The sequence below is a fragment of the Dermacentor variabilis genome, unplaced genomic scaffold, assembly GCF_050947875.1.
Source record: "Dermacentor variabilis isolate Ectoservices unplaced genomic scaffold, ASM5094787v1 scaffold_12, whole genome shotgun sequence".
Taxonomy (NCBI): domain Eukaryota; kingdom Metazoa; phylum Arthropoda; class Arachnida; order Ixodida; family Ixodidae; genus Dermacentor; species Dermacentor variabilis.
This window is the reverse complement of record NW_027460280.1, coordinates 15,220,207-15,226,600: the sequence shown is the minus strand read 5'-3', so window position 1 is coordinate 15,226,600 and position 6,394 is coordinate 15,220,207.

Here is a 6,394-nt window from a genome sequence, read left to right as displayed (position 1 = left end):
CGCCGGTGTGTGTGGCTTACGCTGGGCCTTCGCCAAGTGTCTTGGGCTGAATAAAGGGCTGGTTGAACTGCTGCTCCAATTGTGGTAAGAATGGCTGTGTATAAGGATAGCCAGACAAGTTATTCCATTTATTTTTAACACATAGCTTGCTAATCTATCACAGTCATCAAAGCTTATGCATTTAACTCTTTCGTTACTGCTAGAAATGTGCTCATTTTAAGTGCTTTTATGTTACACTGTTTTATTTCAAAATGCAGCAGTCGCATTATATATCGCAATACTTAAAATTAAAGCCTGATCGCTGATGTTTTGAATGCCTGTAAAGCAATAATAATTGCTCAGTTTTTAAGAATTTTTATGTGAAACTTCAAAGAAGCGCCTCAATGAACACAATGAATGAAAGTCATAATTTGCTATTTTAAGCATAAGTACCGAGAAATAAATGTTTGATATATAAAAAAATATGCACCTATTTCCTAGTTCGCATTTTTCTTAAGTCATGTCACACACAAAAATTGTCGACATTTGTTGGCGTCAATACTAGCCATAGTGATGCTCATGCTATGCAGGAAAGCAGCAGCTTTCCAAATGTTAAAACTGGCAAGATTTTTATTTCTTAATACTGCGATCTTATACAAGACCTTTGCAGGGTGGACATACAATAGAAATGTAAACATTGGTGTTAACAAATTTCAAAATGAGCGAAAATCGTCAGTAAATTCAAAAATCAAGCAATCAAGGAACACAAATAAAAGATACAAGAAAAGGCAGGCACAACACATGGGTATATTACAGTTCCAAAGAAATGTAAGGTAATTAAAGATAGGTTTCAAACATTTTCAGTGAAATTTGTAATACCACATCATTAGTAAGACTATTGTAGTCTGTGATTGTTCTGGGGAAATAAGAATACTTATAGGAGTTGGTTCTTGCGTTTAATGGAGTCACTGTAAGGCTGTGCCGTTGTCTTGTGTCATATCCGGAGGACTACAATATAATATTGGACGTGTAAATATTGTATTCCCCTTTGATGATTTGAAAGAAGAATTTTAAATGACATATTCGGTTTCTACCAGAGGCTGGAAGCAAACCATGCAAGTTCTTATATAGGGAGCAGCAGTGTTTACCCATTGCAGCTGGCACCTGGTTCATTTGTTGCTGCATTCACGTGGTTGTCAGGTCAGGAAACAAGCCTTCTCATACTTGATCATTGCATTCGACCTGCTTTTCTTTGCAAGCAGGGTGGTCTAGCGTGCATTCAACTGGCACTGGAGCCTCCATGTGATTTGTTCAGCTCCTGTACTTAATGTGGAGTGTTTCACAGTATCAAACAGTAATGAATAAGCGCATTTGCACTGATAATGTACAAAATGTAAGAGACAAGAATGCTAGTTAAGCTTCGGTCAAAGGTCCGTCTGAAATCCACTGCGTGCTCTTGGGCGAGTGAAAACCCGAAACAACGGGAAGGCTTACTCGTAATAATTTGTGCATATGCTGTTGAAACACTGATGGATAAAAGCAACCTACTGTGGCAAAAATAAAGCTGCACTTAATATTAGCCGAACACAGTTATCAAAATAACATGCACTCATCTACCATTGTTTGAGACATTGCCAAAACAGCCTACATGTTGGATCTGAAAGTTAGACAACCCGACAGAAACTTCTGTATCTTCACTGCTTCAGTCATATAAAAATTATGTTGCCGAGTCGACCAGAGCACAAATTCAACGTCGTTTTATCGGGCTCGCAACCTCAAGTTTTATGATAATGATTTATTGGCATTCCCTTTGAAATGGGTGGGGACAAATAGTCCCCTAGCATGCTTGAGTTACTCAGGTATGCTATACATGCTTTTAATTCTACCATTTTTGTATACATCTCTTTAATTTTTCTCTTGCTCAAAATTTCTCTATCTACCTTGTACCATTACCTATGCCTGTAATGGATCCGGTCATATTAATCTCTTCCCTGCTTTTTTTTTCCACCAATACTCAAAACATCTCTTGGTTATCTCGACTACTGGAAGGTGTGCGTTACCTACAGGTCTCATTGGGTGAATGCCTTCGCATTCCATTAACATGTGCTGAGTGGTCACCAGATTTTTGCTGCAGCAAACACGTGCCTTGTCACGAGTATTTGCTTCACAGTATGTTGGTGTAGTTGGGCAACCTGCTCAAGCCTCAAGTAGAAAGACACTGCACTTTGTGTTATCGTACAGATTTTCCCTTCTAATTTCTTTCTTCCCATTCTTGTAAATCTCCGTGGTCTTTTTTGTTTCCATTCGTTGCATCCAATTTACTTTCTTTGTTTCTCACTTTCTTTTTGATTACTCCTGGTTGTCTATTCACACTTTCAATTACCCAGTATTTGGCTGCTAACTTTCTTGACCACTTCATTCACGTTTTTCAGGTACAAATACTTGTGCACTTTAGCTGCCCATTTATTTTGTTCCATGTTCCTGAGTCCTTCTTCAAAACTAAATTTGCTCTGCACTTCTCCGACTTCAAACGAGGCCCAACCCATGTCACCCTGCATTGCCTCATTTGTAGTTTGGCCGTAGGCTCCCAAGGCCAACAGGCCTACCGATCTCTGGCTAACTTCCAACCCTGACAGGATACCGGATATTAAGCACAGCATTAGCACTGGCAGCGTTAGGTACTCCTTTCCAGATTCCATGCACCACTGCATATGTATTGTGGCTCCAAAGCGCTCTGTTTCATTATGTTTCATTATTGCTGCATTCCCTTTTATTTTCAGGTGATCTTGGTGGGTGCTTCAGTAAGCCTTTCCTTCATTTGTGTATTCGCCGAAGTATCTATATTGCTTGACTGTGGGTATGACTTGCTACTGAATTGAGACCATGTAGTTACTCGTCTCTTCATTAAAGATCATCATTCCAGATTTCTCTCTTTTAAACTTAAGGCCTAGACTTGTCACTGCGTTGCCACAGATATGGGCAAGTGTCTAAATCCCTTGTGTTGTCCGCTAGTCACTATCATCTGCGTGCATCACTCGGGGGACCTTCTCTTGCACCATTTGACCCTTACACATGTATCATAAATGAAACCCCAATTCATTGTTTTCCAGTCTCTCTGTACCCTTAACATAAGCGTGAACAACAATGGAGATAGAGGACAACCTTGCTTCAGTCCTTGGTGAATTTCCCCTACTTCATTACATTTTCGGCCTTCCCATAAAATTTGTACTTGGTTGTCACTATATATCTCCCTTAGCAGCTCCACAAAATCGTCAACTATGCCTTCATGCTTGAGAATATCCCATAGCAATTCACTGTCTATGTTGTTGTAGGTTCCCGTAATGTCTAGAAATGCTATCCATAAAGATCTATTCTGAGCTACTGAAATCTCTATGCACTGAGTTAGTACAAACATATTACTATCCTCTAAGCGTCTGCCTGGTCTGAACCCTTTCTGTAGTTCCCCCAGTACATCATTTTTCTCCACCCACTTGACAGATCTAATTAGATCACTTGCATGCATTGCCATTTTATATATCACAGACTTTACTGTAACAGGCCTGTACGAGCTCGTCCTGTCCTTGTCATCTTTGCCTTTGTAGATGAGGTTCATCTTGCTTTCACACTATCCTACCGGAATTTTCTTCGTTTTAATCACTTGCTCTGTGGCATTAGTCAGCAGTGCCTTGCTCTTTGGACCGAGGTGTTATTGCGATAGCAATTGTATGGACACCAAGCGCATTTCTGCCATCGGCGTCGCCGTGAGATTCCACATAAAGTCCAAGGCCGATAAAATTGTCGCCGTGCACCGTATGCTGCATGTACGAGTGAAAGCGTGCGAGTGAGCCGGCGATCATGGCTCAATCTCGCACACGAAAGGGAGGAAAGTGGAGAGGAAGTGCGCCATCTTCCATCATGTGCAAGGCTCCGGGGGAGGGGAGGGAGTGGGGGGGGCACGTTCTTCCTTCGGACAGCTCGTGTGCATGCGTGCACCCGCTTGGGCTGCTGTATCTTGCAAGCCATCTGCGACGTGTACAGAGCCTGCCGCGCGCTGTGTTTTCGCGGCTTAGTTCACATTGGGATGCGAGACAGCACGAAGGTCAGTTCACTCGCTGCTGCTGCCGTGCTTCCTCACTCCAGTGTTTTGACAGCTAGTTTCCGCGATCATCGAGTGAGATGTGTTCATGTTTGCTTGTGCGTGCGTGACACCTTGCTTGTTAATTTAGTTAGTATGCCTATGTTTAAAAGTTTATACGGCCAATAAAACTACTATCCTTCGTACAGCTAGTTGTCCACTAATTTGCTATCGCAATCGATACTTCACCTTTTGGGTGAAACCGCAACTTTTATTATTAGCTGTATTGCAATTTCATCGGGTCCTACGGCTGCGTTGCTAAAGACATTTTCTGCTTTTTTCCAGTAAATGTTTTCTATCTAGATTGTTTTTTAGATTTCCGTTGTTGCTGGATCTGTTTGAGTCTGAACTATGCTGTCTTTTGTGCCAAAGTTATCCCTAATAACGTCACTGATGTACCGCAGCGTATCGTCGTCTTCGACAATGTTAACATCTTCATTCCTTGTAGCTGTTTGCGAAATTTTAGTTGGAGCTCCGAGTGATCTTACATGGTTCCAGAATCTTTTTGGTGTGCCTTTGTCTCTTTTGCGAATGTTATGCACCCAGCATTCGCTGGTGCATTTAATTTTTTCTTCCCCAAGCTCACTCGTCATCTTTTTCTTTTGTTGGTATTTGTTCCATCTAAGGAGCACCTCTTCTTTGTGTAATCCCAACTTTTTGGCTTCTCGATGATCTTTAGATGCCTACTTTTTCTCTTCCATAGCTTGCTTTATTTCATTGTTTCACCACTTAGGTAGTTTCCTCTTTCCAATCCAACAATATTTGTTGCCGTGCCCATCTTATCTCCTGCTGCATAACGTCTACCAGTCCCTTATATCGCCGGACTGCTGTAGGAAGTGCCTCCATTTTCTTCTCCGTTTCTTTTGTGATCTCTATTATTTTATTTTTCATTCATTCTTAGAATTCTGGTGTGGCTGGTTCATGTTGTGCATTATTGTCTCTCAAATTTTAAGGTTAAACGTGTACGATTGGTACCCTGGCTATCTTCTCCATGTTCATCAATCATCATTTGGTCTAGTCGTTTGTGGACCGTTTCTGAAACTAAGGCGTAATCAATACATGACTGCCTATTTATGCATTGCCACATTACCTGTCCATGACACTTATTCTTCCTGTTAACTTCTGTAAGGTTCTGTTCATCACACAGATCCAGCACTACCGACAGGAAAGGGCGCGTCTCTGCAAGTAAGGATGCGGCAAAGATGTTCAACTTGGCTACAGTGGCTAGAATAGGGAAGTGTGGCGACCAGCACGGAGCGCCTACGAGACGCAGTGAAGCCGCCCACAGGGGAGCCGCGAGGGGGTGCGCGCTGACGTTTACACGTCGCCCGGTGCGAGTTGCGCCGGCTCTGCTGCTTCAGCAACGCCACGCGCCCTGACCTCTGAGAAGTAGTGCTCGTTTCTTCTTCTGCTGCAGCAATTTAAAAACGTAGAAGAGCGCACGCACAAGCCACTTGCCGGCTCAAAGCCTAGCTGTCACTTTACACTCAAACCATCGAGAAACTGAAGAGACAAAAATGCAGAACTTGAAAAGGGCGTCCTCGCAGACCGGTTACACGCCCTTCCACCGAAGCAAAGACTTGCTGTTATGCAATGCTTTCAAGCTGCTCGCCAAAAATCAACGAAAGGTATGTAGTATAATCCGGACTGGTTGCTGAATTGCGTGATAATGCTAATGAAAAACTCGAGGCTCGACGAGCATGTCGGGCGGGAAGGCATACTCATCCTCCCAAGCGGAAGCTGTTTGAAGGTGCACATGCGGAAATACAAGGATGGGTTTGGCCTCAACCCTGCTATTATCACAGGCATTGAAAGAAAAACAATGTATTGAGGAATTCACGTGCCATGGTGGCCTGATTGTGGACGAAATGAAGCTGTCAGAGTTCTTGAATGTTGGCGCAGGAGGGAAAGTAGGAGTGGTGGACTTGGGGAAAATTCACATTGGAAAATGACAAACATCTTCCCTGCAATCACGGTCTTGTGATCATGTTTCAACCTTTCACTGGTTCCTAGCTGGCACCAGATATTCGGCGTTTTCGCTTCCAGGGGAGATGTGAAGGCTGCTTTTGTGCAAGATCTTGACAGAAGCCGTGTAGCTCGCGGAAAAGGCTGGACTGAAGGTAGATTATATCACGGCGGACGGAGCTTCATGGAACCGTTCATTGTGGCGGCTTTTTGTGATTTCTGGCTCCTCGACGTCCATAAAACCATCTGCACCATATCCTGTTGACACTGGAAGACGCCTCTTCATTTCGGATTTTCCGAGCGTGATAAAATGTG